This window comes from Pristiophorus japonicus, chromosome 1 (genome assembly GCF_044704955.1).
Source record: "Pristiophorus japonicus isolate sPriJap1 chromosome 1, sPriJap1.hap1, whole genome shotgun sequence".
In the NCBI taxonomy this organism is placed as follows: Eukaryota; Metazoa; Chordata; class Chondrichthyes; family Pristiophoridae; genus Pristiophorus; species Pristiophorus japonicus.
In genome coordinates, this window is record NC_091977.1 from 154,518,090 (window position 1) to 154,532,140 (window position 14,051).

The 14,051-nt window shown below is 44.5% G+C and overlaps 1 protein-coding gene across 5 annotated transcripts in view; it reads left to right on the top strand.

Moving 5' to 3' along the window:
- The window catches only part of fbxl17 (F-box and leucine-rich repeat protein 17), a 1,396,933-nt gene that overhangs the window by 185,028 nt on the left and 1,197,854 nt on the right, over nucleotides 1-14,051 (top strand). The window lies entirely within an intron of this gene.

A 14,051-nucleotide genomic window follows, 5' to 3' on the forward strand; every position in this document is an offset into this window, starting at 1 on the left:
GATGTCCAGCAAAGAGTTGACTTTAACCCCAAACATACCATAAGCTGTGAATACTGTCTGCTTGATTGGGGGGAAACACTATAAATCAGTTTCATGTGGAAAAAGTGTACATGAAGAAACAATTAAGTTTTGCATCTACTACTGTTGCAATGGAGCGTGCCTAAGGGATGGACAAGTAATGGGGTTGATAGATGATTGAATGAGGGTGTCATGCTGGCAATTATCACTTCAAAAAGCAGAGCAGGTAGGAGCAGAAAATGGAACCATCACTGGATGGCAGCCACGGTGGAAGGTGATCTGGCGAATATAAGAGATGAATAGGATGGAATGTGAAGCTCTTAAATAGTTCCAATTAAGATCAACAAAAAACTTCAAGAAGATAAGCTCAACTTTATCCTGGCATGATGGAGCCCTTTGGACTGAAGTGACTTCAGCAACTACAAACCCAAGTTGTCGCCCCGATTTTATTCCAATCTGTCGCATTCCCTCCTATGTTGGAACTGTTTTACTCACCTTATGTTTTTCAAATTCCTTTCAATAACTGAACCAAAATAATATTTGCATTTTATCAAGCACTTTTTACCTCTTTGTGGCTCATAGTTTTCATTCCTTTACTTCCTTCCTTCCAAGTTCCTCTGTTCTCATCTTCCCTCCATTACACCACACTGTCCTTATTAGGGAAGTCCAGGTCATGGACAACTTCACAGATACAATTAATGTGGCTTCTTCGTCAGTCATTCAGAGCCAAACTTGTACTTTGTGAAAGGGGACCTATGTCCATCTGAAGTTGACAAATTTGTCCACCAGAGGAAGCCCAAATGCAACTGTTCATCAAACTAGAATTCAAGTTGTGAAACAAATGTTTTCTGACCCACAGGCTCTACCAAGTCAATACTAGGGAGCTAGCGTACTACAGTAAAAAAAATATTAAATAACAAAGTCAAGGATGAACTACAGCAATGCTCTGCTTATCCATTAGATGTGGGTTTGAATGGTGCTGACCTCACATTTGATACCATTGAGTTTCATGAACTCTTGAAACTCCATACTGGTGAAGCAAGATCCGTTGTCGCTTAAAACGATGTCAGGCAGACCATGCGTAGCAAACATGACATGAAGGCTCTGGCTGTGCTGGATGACATGATTGTACATTCTATCCACTTGGAATAAGCATCCATCACAACTAAGAACATCTTTCCCAGGAAGGGACCTGCAAAGTCGATGTGGATCCTGGACCATGGTTTAGATGGACATGACCACAGACTCAGCGGCGATTCCGCTGGTGCTTTACTAAGCTGCATGCAAGTGTTGCACTGATGCACACATGATTCCTGATCAGATTCAATTCCAGGCCACCATACATGAGACCTGGCAATGGCTTTCATCATGACAATACCAGGATGCGTGCTATGTAGATCATGCACAAATTTCTCTGACTTTCTTGGACATAACAACATGATTACCCCACAGTATACAATCTGATTGAATGGATAGCTTGTCTTTGCCACGGATGTAAGGTTTGGTCTCCATCATGACAATACCAGGATGCGTGCTATGTAGATCATGCACAAATTTCTCTGACTTTCTTGGACATAACAACATGATTACCCCACAGTATACAATCTGATTGAATGGATAGCTTGTCTTTGCCACGGATGTAAGGTTTGGTCTCCTCACACATTTGCTGGATATGGCAGACCAATCACTAAGGATACAACGTTTCACAACAGATAATATTGGGTTCTGGCTGATCCAGGTCTTAATTTGTTGGGCCGTGACAAGGGTTCCTCCACTTTCAAAAGCATCCATGACTAACAGTAGGTCTGACGATTGTGGCGTTTCCACCTCCGGTGTGGGCAACGGCAGACAGCTCAATGCATCGGCACAATTCTCAGTACCAAGTCTATGGCGAATAACATAATCATAGGCTGATAATGTCAGCGCCCACCTCTGGATGCGGGACGATGCATTGGTATTGATACCTTTGTTTTCCAAAAAACAATGAAATGAGTGGCTTGCAATCTGTTTCCAGTTCAAACCGAAGACCAAACAGGTACTTGTTATATATGAATAAAGAGTCTGACTGGATACTGTGAGCTCAAAGTGTGACCTTAGTCTTTTATTGCAGGTCTCCAGAGTGCCTCTCCAGCCTGTGAGGCCTCCTTAAATACTTGTGCTCCCAAGGGATTGTGGAATCCCTTGGGGCTCCAACGGATGGGCCCTCTGGTGGCTGTACAAGGTATATATAAAAGTTTACATACATAACAGGACTCATGCATCTTTTTAATCCCATACATACAGGCTAGTGCCTCTTTCTCGACCATGCAGGAGGCTCTTTCCGCCTTTGACAAATTTTTTGAAGCATATACAACAGGTTGTAATTTGCCCGACTCATTCGCTTGTTAGAGCACACAACCAACTCCATATGACGAAGCATCACAGGCCAATACTAGACGCTTACACAGATCATAATGTACCAGCAGCTCGTTAGAGCAAAGCATATTGGTAGCTTTATCAAAAGCTCTATCTTGAGACGCAACCCAAACCCAGTTGTAGCCTTTTCTTCGCAGCATGTGCTCTAATAAGGTGCTCAATCTAGCTAAGAAATTACCGAAGTAGTTGAGTCGACCAAGGAACGAACGCAGTTCCATCACATTCTGAGGCTTGAGTGCATTTTTGATGGCCTTGGTTTGCGAGTCCTTCGGCCTGATACAGTTAGCAGCAATTTTCCTCCCCAGGAATTCGACTTCCATTGCCATGAAGACGCTCTGAGTGTTTCAGTCCGAGTCCCACTTTGTCCAGATGATGTAGAACCTCTTCCAGATGTTCGACGGAGTCACGACCAGTGACCAGTATGTCATCTTGGAACACGATGGTTCTGGGGACGAACTTCATGTTCCTCTGAAATACGGCTGCAGCCGAGTGAATTTCAAAAGGGCACCTTTGTAGATAAACAGTTCTTTGAGTGTCGATGCATGTAAGTTTCTTCGACGTGTCGACCAGCTCCTGTATCATGTAGGCCGACGTCAGATCCAGTTTTGTGAACGACTTCCCCCCGGCTAGCGTTGCAAACAGATCATCAGCCTTCAGTAACGGGTATTGATCCCGTTTCAAAACTTGGTTGATCATAACCTTGCAGTCTCCACAAATCCTGACTATGCCATCACTTTTCAGCACAGGAACAATGGGCTGGCCGCTTCGATAAATTCGACCGGTGATATGATCCCTTCACGCTGGAGTCTGTCCAGTTTGATTTCGACCTTCTCCCTCATCATGTACAGAACTGCCCGAGCTTTATGATGGACGGGTCTTGCATCTGAGTCCACGTGGATCTGCACCTTGGCTCCCATGAAATTGCCGATGCCTGGTTCAAACAGCAAGGGGAACTTGCTCAGCACTTGAGCACATGGAGCATCCTCCTCCAACGACAACGCTTTGATCTCGTTCCAGTTCCATTTGATTTTTTCTAACCAGTTCCTGCCGAACAGCATTGCACCATTGCCTGGAACAATCCATAACTGTAAATCGTGAACCGCACCATCTTACAACACCTTGATTACTGCACTGCCAATCATCGTTATGAGTTCTTTAGTGTACATACGCAACTTGGCATTGACTGGATTCAGCTTAGGCCTCACAGCCTTAGTATCCCACAGCCTGTTGAATGTCCTCTGGTTCATTATTGATTGACTCGCACCCATGTCCAATTCCATCGATACCGGCACACCATTAAGTTTTACATTAATCATTATCGGTTGGCTCGTTAGGAATGAATACAGTCCATACACTTCCTCTTCTGGTATCTTGGATTGCATATCCGGATCCGCGCTAGACTGGTCATCATCCTCCAAGTGATGTGTCGCAGCACGCTTGCTCAGTTGCGGACACATGCGCTGGAGATGCCCCACTCTCGAACAGCCTTTACAACTCTACTGTTTAAACCGACACTGATGATGCCGATGATTTCCCCCACAACGCCAACATGGTGATATCGGATTCATTCCCGTTGACGGGACTTTCAGCAGCCACAGGTTTACGCACGCAGTCGGGTAGGCCCTGCCATGTGCAGCTCTGCCAAACGACGATACTATCTTGTTTACAGTACTTGCTGAGTTCCGATTTTTCAATGATGTATGCTTTAAGCTTTTGTCCGTCGTCATACATGATTGGGCAATCGTGATGGCCTTGCTCAAATCCAGTGTCTCCGCCGCCAGTAGCTTACGCAGGATCACCTCGTGGTTAATGCCGATTACAAAGAAGTCCCGCAGCGTGTTTGTCAATGCAGTTTTGAACTTATACGGTCCAAGCTTGACGTCTTAGGTCGGCAACGAATTCCGTTACATCCTGGCCCTCAGAACGAACGTGCGTATAGAATCGATATCTTGAGATGATGATGCCTTCATCTGGTTTGAGACGGTCACGTACCAGAGCACACAATGTTTCACAGTCCTTGTCTGTTGGACTTAAGGGCAAGAGGAGATTCTTTATGAGTCCATAGATTTTTGGACCGTAAACAGTGAGGAGGACCGCCCGGCGCCGAACTGCGTCTGCCCCTTTCTCCATTTTGTTGGCCACGAAGTACTGGTTCAAGCGGACTACAATGTTTGCCCAATCTTCTCCCTCCACGAAGCACTCCAGAATTCCAATTGTGCTCATTTTTGCATGCAAAGGTTCTTTTGTTACCTCGTCGTCAAATGTGTATGCAATAACTCTATAGACTGAATACTGTAAACTCTGAACAGATACAAACCTAGCTCTACTTTATTAGGGCCCAAAGTGATTACATTGCAAGATGGCTGGCCTTTTATACCTGGGCCGCACACACCAATGACCTCAGACAGTGGCGCCACCTGCTGGCTAGTAAACCCAAGCATACATACATGACACAGTGACAGGAAAATCCCTGTAGGTTGCATTAGCAATGCAGCCTGACTGATCAGTTATCTACAATGGTCTGGAACTGCGGACCTGCCTTTCTCAGGTATCAAATTACAAAGTCTCCCACCAAGGTTGATTTAGTTTCTTTCATCGCAAAGCATGTCATCCTGGAGTCATCTTGACCCTAAAGACAACCCCTCATTCCAAGGAAATTAATCACTAGTTGATTATTAGATAAGTGACAAGGGTAGGTTTGGGTCTTTATTGGTGGACAGCAGGAACAAGAAATGTGGTTCGATCACTTGGTGGGTCCACCAGTAGGGTTTAAATTATAAACATATTAAGAAGTAGAGGGAAAAAACAGCTGATCTATCAAGCTTGTTCTGTCCGACATGGTACAACTTGTTCCCAGCATTAAATCCATCCAAACCCCTCCTTCCCCGCAGACCTGCAATTTCCTGGGAGAGGCTAAAAATAACAGAAAAACACGGGCCAATTTAGGAAGAAAAGCTCTGGAGATTTCCTCTCAGATCCCTGTAGGTGATCAATCAAGGTCCAGGAGTCCACAATGACGCCCCATAAACTTACTGTAACATGAGAGGTCTTCCACTTGCAGGAACTTATCCAGTTTTTGAATGCTTCAAGCAGCATCTGTGTTACTCCCTGCAACTCGACCATGTAGGCAGCAAGCCCCGGATATATTCGTACTTCTTCTCATGCCTGACATTCAGGTAATACCTTCCAGCAGTCCCAAGTATCAAAGTTTCTTATCAGTTACGCAATGAACATTTGGTTCAAAGTAGTTGTAACATATCAACCACTTTGATGATAAATGACCCACATAATGTATAACACAGACATGTATCATCGAGAGGGACAGTAACACAAAATGATCAAGTTTAACATGATCTGGAAGTCAGAAATACTTAAGACATAAATTCACCGAGAAGAGGGAATAACTAAATTACATAGATTTAGAAAGGTTATTCAGCAATTCAATCGCGGATAAGTGGAATGTATTTAAAGACATAATGCTGAAAATGTAGGATAAATATATACTGAAAATCAACAAGCCAGACTAAACAATGTGACCAAAAATGGACTAACAAACAAATTAGAAATATATCAAGAGGACAAATGGCAAATTCTGCAGAGAGAAAGGGAAATGTATTCATTGGGATGAATAAAAGAAAATGCAGAAACACAATAAAAGAGTGATCAGAGGAGAAAAAGAGCGATTTAGAAAGCAACATAGCAGCAGAGGCTCAACCTGGCAATAAAAAATGATTTTAGTACTCTAACAGTGAGGGCGGTTAGAGAAGGGGAAATCATAAAAGGTGCAAATGGAATCAAAACTGAGGTTGAGCACAAGCAAGTTTATATTCTGAATGATCATTTCCTCCAAGTATTCACAAAACAAGACTGATCCACATGCCTCCCCAGATAAGATTATCGAAGTAAAATCAATGACTTTGTGGCTGCAGGGATAGTAGATGCATTGGTTGTAATCTACAAAAATTCCCTGGATTCTGGAGAGGTCCCAGCAGATTGGAAAACCGCAAATGTAACACCCCTATTTAAAAAAGGAGGCAGACAAAAAGCAGGAAACTATAGACCAGTTAATTTAACATCTGTCGTTGGGAAAATGCTGGAGTCCATTATTAAGGAAGCAGTAGCGGGACATTTGGAAAAGCATAATTCAATCAAGCACAGTCAGCATGGTTTTATGAAGGGGAAATCATATTTGACAAATTTGCTGGAGTTCTTTGAGGATGAAATGAGCAGGGTGGATAGGGGGAACCAGTGGATGTGGTGTATTTGGATTTTCAGAAGGCATTCGATAAGGTGCCACATAAAAGGTTACTGCACAAGATAAAAGCTCACGGAGTTGGGGGTAATATATTAGCATGGATGGAGAATTGGCTAACTAACAGAAAACAGAGAGTCGGGATAAATGGGTCATTTTCCAGTTGGCAAACAGTGACTAGTGGGGTGCCGCATGGATCGGTGCTGGGGCCTCAACTATTTACAATCTATATTAAAGGACTTGGATGAAGGGACCGAGTGTAATGCACCCAACTTTGCTGGTGATACAAAGATGGGTGGGAAAGCAAATTGTGAGGAAGACACAACAAATCTGCAAAGGAATATAGACTGGCTAAGTGAGTGAGCAAAAAATTGGCAGATGGAGTATAATGTGGGAAAATATTAGGGTATCCACTTTGGCAGAAATAATAGAAAAGCAAATTATGATTTAAATGGAGAAAAATTGCAAAGTACTGCAGTACAGAGAGACCTGGGGGTCCTTGTGTATGAAACACTAAAAGTTAGTATGCAGGTACAGCAAATAATCAGGAAGGCAAATGGAATGTTGGCCTTTATTGCAAGGGGGATAGAGTATAAAAGCAGAGAAGTCCTGCTACAACTGTACAGGGTATTGGCGAGGCCACATCAGGAGTACTACGTGCAGTTTTGGTCTCCGTATTTAAGGAAGGATATACTTGCATTGGAGGCTGTCCAGAAAAGATTCACTAGGTTGATTCCTGAGATGAGGATAGGAGTAGGAGGTTGGGCCTATACACATTGGAGTTCAGAAGAATAAGATCTTATTGAAACTTATAAGGACGGGGCTCAACAAGGTGGATGCAGAGAGGATATTTCCACATAGGGGAAACTGAAACTAGGGGACATAGGGCTAGACTTTCCACTTTTTTTGCATCGATACTGCCCACTTAACATCCGTTTTAACACTGAGATGAGGTATAACGCCCAGATATCGCCCATTTAGCCACAAAATGGAAACTAATGCCCATGTATCGCTTACTTGTTGCCCAGCGTTACTTTTGGCATGTAGTTAATGCCGAGAATGAATAATACCGCCCACCCATTTTTTTCTGTCGTAAAGATCAGAGCAGGCAAAACTAACGCCCATGATATCGTCGCGCGTTACTTTCGGCACCTCGCCCACATATCGCCGAAAACATCGCTGCTGAAAAAAATCACTGAGAAAAGCTGCTCGCACCTGAACTAAACCCAGCAGTATGGACGCCATTTTGTAAATCGGGGATCGGTTCATATAAAAGGCTGCTTCAACTTCTGGGGCATTTTGATGTACTGTGGAGTTCTTTTAAGGTGATTTGAACATCTGAACAAACATCTAATCATACTATGGATGATTTGAATTTATTTTAGATGTCTTAGTAGGTAACTTTATTGTTTGTGAACAATAGGTATAATACTGATTGTTTTTGTAATGGGGCCTGGCATTTCTCAGCCTGTCTTGATGACCACGCACATACTGCGGACTAGAGCTGGCAGAAGGTATATTCAAGAGCATTATGTGCCAAATCAAAGAGTGCTGAGGAGGATGAGAACTTACATCCCACACCCTTACAAGGAGAAGCGGTCTTACCTGAACTTGTCCGATAACACGTGCCTTAGGAGACTGCTCTTCCGGAAAGAGGTTATCAGTGAGATATGCCAGCTCATCAGGGGAGATGAGCAGTCTGCCAGCACCATCAGGACCGCACTGTCCATTGAGGTCAAGGTCACTGCGGCACTTTCCTTCTACGCATCGGGTTCCTTTCAGGCCACAGCTGGAGACATTTACGGACTTTCTCAGCATGCCAACATCGCTGCATTAGACAGGGCACTGAAGCCCGGTACGCATGCATGAGGGATTTGATCAGCTTCCCTATGACCAGGGAGGCACATAGTGAGAGGGCTCTAGGATTCTCCAGAATTGCAAACTTCCCCAAGATGCAGAGACTGTACGCACATCACCACCCAGGCACCTTTTCAGGAAGCAGAGGTTTTTCGGAACCGAAAAGGATTTCACTCCCTGAAAGTGCAACTCGTTGACCACAAGCAAATTATAAATGGCAGTAAATGCAAAATTTCCAGGCAGTATCCATGATGCTCACATCCTGTGTGAGAGTGCTGCATCTGACATGTTTACCAGTCAGCCACAAGGTCAATGTTGGATGCTTGGTTGCAAAGGATATGGCCTCACCACCTGGCTGATGACCCCCCGTGTAACACCCAGACAGAAGCCGAGAAGCGATACGAGAGCCACAGAGCCACACACAATATTGTCGAAAATACCATTGGAGTGCTTAAGCAGCGCTTTAGATGCCTGGATCAGACAGGAGGCGAGTTACAATACTACCCTGAGCAGGTAGCTCAATTCGTGGTGGTGTACTGCATGCTGCACAACTTGGCTATCAGGAGGGGACAAGAATTGCAAGAAGGGACTGTCAGTCCACCTCAGGATTGAGAGGAAGAGGAGGATGAGGAGGTGGAGACTGACTTCGGGGCAGACAATCAGGCAGACGATGAAACCATGCCCCCGCACCCCTCTCTAGACCACAGGAAAGGGGCGAAGGTGGCTGCATAGCTGCAAGACTCTTATGTCAGCAGCTTATAAATGAGTGCTTTGCTTGAAATAACGGTGGTATTTACAAAGCTGCAGGACTGCTGTGTCTGCAGCTCATAAATGAATGGTGTGCAGTGCCTTGGTGACAGTTAAAGTTTAAGTTGATTCAAGTGACGTTCAATTATCCCTTTTCATGTTAAGGAATCACCGGTGTGTAGCTATCTGAGACAATGCGCAACAAGGTTATGTGAAATAAAAAAACATTTCATGAGAACATTTGTATAAAATCATAACTGTAAAAAACACCATATGCCACAACAAATTGATAACATTTATATAATTGGTTAAATTTTTCCCATTTCCAACAACATTTCATAAACATAGAACACAAATGCAAAAAAACAAGGTAGCCCCCTCCCCACTTACCTCCCAACAAAATAGCAACAACGTAAAAATACTGTGACCAATATAACTCCTGCGGCCATGCACCTCCACTTTCGTTTTCTCCCCCTTCCCCTTCTCCTCCCAACTCCAAGCCGTATTGCCGAACTGCTCCTCAGACGCTGCTTCATTGGGGGGATGACTGCAGAACAGGTGGTTATCCGGATACGGGAGAGGGCAGTCCCGAGGAGGGAATGTCCTCCGAGCCAGAAGATCTTCCTCCTGGCTTGCATGTGTCGTTGGCAATGGGGGTGTGGCAGCTTTGGGTGCAGTGCCACGCTCCGGGACCACTGGTAGCCCTCTGCCACCAGTGTTCCTGGCTATCACCTCCAGGGCCTCCACCATCCGTGGCACATACTCAGTCATGGTGACGGACATGCTGGCCAGCTGTTGGGATATGCCCCCCCGTTGTCTGCTGGATCTGCTGACCTATCACAACACTCCTCCTGGACAAGTGTACCATGTACCCGCTCAGATCTGCCGCTCATGGAGCAGTTCTGCTGCATCAAACCAACATCCGCGGGGTCCTCACCGTCATGGAGACACTTGGGGTGCCCTGCGGCAAGGTGCTTGGGCCCGCTACCTCCACGGTGGAGGAGGGCATGGCTGCAGGAGCACTAGATGTCATCGGTGTTGCATAGATTATGGTGCTCGTCGATGCAGGCTCCTCAAAGTCGGCACTGTCATCAGTGGAGAAGGCACCCTGCAGCTCCACGGGCGAGATTCGGGGCTCCTCAGCACCAGATTGACGACCCCCCGGCAAGTCCAGCGCTGGACCTGCAGCTTCTTGGCTCGGTTGCTGTTGCATGGGGCCGCGCTGCTGGCTGAGCTACAAAACATAAATGAGGTTATTAGAGGAGAAGTGGGTGCTAGGCTCACAAGGTCATCACAGACATCACATTTCATGACCATGACCATATTCTGCATTACAATGATTTTCATGAGGCCATTATTTAGAGAACACTTTTTATCAATCATCTATCATATATAATTGTTTGGATACGAGTGGGTGTGGCATCTATTGACTTTACATCACGCAATGGTGTATACTTTACTCATGTGGCACCACATCAGGTTCTGCTGCTGTTTGCGTGGCCGACTGGGAGTGGCTCCCCACTAGTGCCAGCACCCTCTCCTCGATGTCTGTCAGCTCGCTGATGACTGATGGCCCTCCACCCGTGCGCTGTTGCTCGGCCCTATTCTTCGAAAGCTTCTTCTGCAAAAGGTAACAACAGCATGACATGGCATGAGATCATTGCTAAGTACTGTCACAGAGACTGATATAACATATAACCGACAGATGTAATTATGATTATGATAATTATCATTACCTAAAGACGTACACCGTAAACGCAGGCTTTGACTAAAACATTCCCGGTATAAGTGCAAGGCATCACATCTGATTTTAATCACTCATTACACTTACAACTCAAATTATATAAATATATAGGTACATGTAAATTAATGCAATACTTACTCTGGTGGAACCGACAAGATCGTTCCAGCACTTGCGGCACTGATTGCCCTCACGCACCTCGTTCGTCACCTTGTCGGTTCCACACTTGCGGCACTGGTTGCCCTCACGCACCTCGTTCGTCACCTTGTCGGTTCCACACTTGCGGCACTGGTTGCCCTCACGCACCTCGTTCGTCGCTAAGGAGACCACCTCGGCTATGTTGGCCCATATCTTCTGGTAAACCTTTGGGGTGGGCTTCCCACGCCCACCCCGGGTCAATTGATCCCAGTGTGACGCCACCTCCTGCAGGACGGAGGCATTTGCCTCGGAGAATCTGAGCTCGTTTTCGTCCTCCCACTTCTAGCTCCTCTCCCACCTCACTGCTTTCGCCAGCATCCTCAACCTCCACATTGTGGTCTGTCGCTTCCTCCATGCCTTCAATTTTAAATTTTTTTTGCCAAAATCTCCGTGCAAATGTTATTTCTCAATTCTTTTTACTGCTGCCAAATCTCTTTCCCATCTCCCACAACAGCCAAACAATCACACAACACACACTTTCAGTTCCTCTCTGCTCTCTCTCTCCCTCTCCTCTTCTGCGCATGTATTGATGACACCTGACCTCCTGAAATACGGGAAAGGACCGGTGCCATGGCGTTGCTATGGACACCGACAGTTTACGGCAGAAGGTCAACAAATTTACTGCTAATGCCCATTTCACATCGCTCGCGGTAACGCCCATTTTATAAAGTGGAAAGTTGTGGTTTTGAAAATGGGTAATAATCCGGCAATCTCAAAACCCATAATAAATGCCAACGCTGGAAATAACGCCCATTTTTGGGCGATCTGCACAATAATGGAAAGTCTAGCCCATAATCTTAGAATAAGGGGCCGCCCATTTAAAACTGAGATGAGGAGAAATTTCTTCTCAGAGGGTTGTAAATCTATGGAATTCTCTGCTCCAGAGAGCTGTGGAGGCTGGGTCATTGATTATATTTAAGTCGGAGATAGACAGATTTTTGAGCGATAAGGGAGTAAAGGGTTATGGGGAGCGGGCAGGGAAGTGGAACTGAGTCCATGATCAGATCAGCCATGATCTTATTGAATGGCGGAGCAGGCTCGAGGGGCCCAAATGGTCTACTCCTGCTCTTATTTCTTATGTTCTTTTTACAATTGCAGGCAAAAAGGGTTCAAAACAAATAAATTGCCAGGGATAGATGACTGGTATCTCAGAGCGCTGAGAAAAACTAGGGTGATTTGTAAGGCACTGGCAACAATTATGAAGGGTTCACTAAACATTGGGAAGTACCACTAGTTTATAAACAGGCAAATTTGATACCCATATTCAAAGAAGATGATAAAACAGACACAGGCAACTACAGACTCCTTAGTTTCACTTGCATTCTGTGTGAAACAATATAATTGATTATCAAACACAAATGAGTATATATACACAACAATGATGTTGTAAAATGTAGTCAACATGAACTCAGATGGGGAAGATCCTGCCAAACCAACTCCCTCAACTTCTTTGAGGAAGGTGACATCCCAAGTGGATTGTGAAAAGCACAATGACAGTATATTAGACTTCCCAAAAAGATTTGGCAAAGTTCCACATGAAATGTTATTAGCCAAACCCAAAGCTGTAGAGATTCAGTGTAAACCCTGGAAATAGATACGAAACTGGCTGAAGGGTAGGAAACAACAAGTACTCATGAGAGGAATTATGTCGGGGTGGAGAAGTGGGAGTACTAAGTGGGCTGCTCCAGGGTAGAGAGTTTGAGCAACGAATGTTTCTCATTTATGTAAATGATATGGACTCAGAAACACAATGCAAAGTGGTCAAATTTGCTGATGTTACCAAACTGAGAGGGGCAGTGGAATCAGAGGAAGCAGCTCAGAAATTACAAAATGAGTTAGACAAAATAAGTATGTGGGCAGAACAGTATAGATAACATTTAATGCAGGCAGATGACAAGTACTGCATGTAGGAAGTGAAAATAAGCAATATACTTATCCTATGAATGGTGCTGAAATAGCAAAGAATGATACTTAAGACCGAGGAGTCTTAGTAGACTCAACGCTCAACATGTCCAACAAATGTAGAGCAGCAATCAAAAAAGACAGTAGAATGCTGATCTAATAAGCCAAAACATTAAAATACAAGCCAAACTGTACTGAGCTCTGGTCAGACCACACCTTGAATTACCACGTCCAGTTGTGCTTAGAAGGACACAAGGGAGACAGACCTTCAAATCATGTACACAGTGCAGAGAAGAGCTGAGAGGCTAATCCCTTGTGTTGGAAATCTGAGTTATGAGGAAAGACTGGAGAAACTTATACCTTTCAGCCTGGAAAGAAGAGAGCTGAAAAATACGCATGAAGGGATATAAAATAGTTAGGGGCAGGAAATGCTCAATCCACAATATTAAAGTAAATTGTAAAAATAGGACAAGGGAATGAAGGTTCAAACTAGTAAAAGGCAAATTTAAAACTGATATCAAGAAATTTGTCTTCATAGAAATGACCAACAGATTCACAGATGGAGTTGGGGAGGTGAAAATCCTGAAATCATTTAATTAAACAATTGCATCCTGCATTGGGGTCTGCAGAGTTCATGAATTAAGATGGCCAAATGGCTTTCTTAATCTGTAATTAGTTTATGCAAGGTTGTGCTGTTTTTTCAGCGCATTTAGCCCAAAATCAGCATAAAAGATCGAGAAATTTTAAGTGCAAATTACATTCAGCGCAAATAGTGTTCCCACAGTATTTTGTGCTAATTTAAAAACATGGGCTGGAAGCTAGCCCTGCCCACAAAGCTGGTCATGCCCCCAGGATGAATTAATCACTATGGCAATTTTCCAGTAATTGTGCCTGTTTGAGACCTTTCGACGACGCTCTTAA